The 951-nt window shown below is 44.7% G+C and overlaps 1 protein-coding gene across 1 annotated transcript in view; it reads right to left on the bottom strand.

Annotated features, from left to right (window-relative positions):
- Positions 1 to 546, bottom strand: part of LOC119364966 — a 7146-nt gene extending 6600 nt beyond the window's left edge. The window contains exon 1 of the mRNA XM_037630543.1: positions 262 to 546. The gene's annotated coding sequence lies outside the window, so the exon portion shown is untranslated. The remainder of the gene's footprint in view (positions 1 to 261) is intronic.
- Positions 547 to 951: the final 405 nt, after the last annotated feature.

The raw sequence follows: 951 nt of genomic DNA, 5'->3' as shown, positions 1-951 counted from the left end.
TGATGTTTCCTTGAAATAATAGAATAAAACACAAAACAAAAATTGGATGGCTTCAGAAACAAAATAAAAATGCTAAAAGGACATATATTTAGGAACATTGAAACTAAAGCATTTGTGTCTGTATTATAGTTTTCATGTCATCGCTATAGACATGAAGTGCACACAAGAAGGTTGCCTTCTTGTAGGGGAACGTGCGACGTAAAAAAATCACGCATGTTCACATCTAGGAACACTATGGAGATACAAGAACGATCATCTCACCAACAATCCACGCAGCGGAAGCAGAGGAAGAAGAGTTGATGAAGCTAGCCGATTCCTGGAGTTAGGTTATACCTCCCAGGCACGAGAATTTGCACCGGGATCTAGTGCCGTAGTATACAACACCACCGAGGTATCCGCATGCCAATTTAACAGCACCACGGCACTTCGTGGAACCAACACAAAGAACAACAGGAAGAACTAGAGGGAGAAACGACCTAGTGGTGTCCGATCTAGATTCAATCCGGACCGAGAGAGAAATAGGGTGCGGGCGATGAGGGAAAAGGCATCCAAGGCTAATTGTTGTGCCTTTGGTGCGCCCCCTCTCACCTATATATAGGTGGAAGGGTTCAGGGGATCGGCCGGCCTGGGGGAGAGTCTTCCCCGGGTGTGCCATACAAGAGGATTTTTTTGCCGCACGTTTTCCTGCATTGGATACCCTTTATTAATGCACCGCAAAAAAAGTTGCGCCGAAAGTAATCTTGTATCAATGCTACTATTAATTGATAGAGGTCAGCGGGTCGGAGGACCTAGGGGGAAGAGTCTTCCTCGGGTGCGCCATACAAGAGGACTTCTTTTCATCACACGTTCCCTACATCGGATACCCTTATATTAATGCACCACAAATAAATTGCGCCGAAAAAAAAAATCTTGTATCAATGCTACTATTAATTGATAGAGGTAAGGGGGTCG

The sequence above is a fragment of the Triticum dicoccoides genome, chromosome 2B (assembly GCF_002162155.2).
Source record: "Triticum dicoccoides isolate Atlit2015 ecotype Zavitan chromosome 2B, WEW_v2.0, whole genome shotgun sequence".
Taxonomy (NCBI): Eukaryota; Viridiplantae; Streptophyta; class Magnoliopsida; order Poales; family Poaceae; genus Triticum; species Triticum dicoccoides.
The sequence above is the reverse complement of the archived record's forward strand: the minus strand, read 5'-3'. Positions and strand labels throughout refer to the sequence as shown.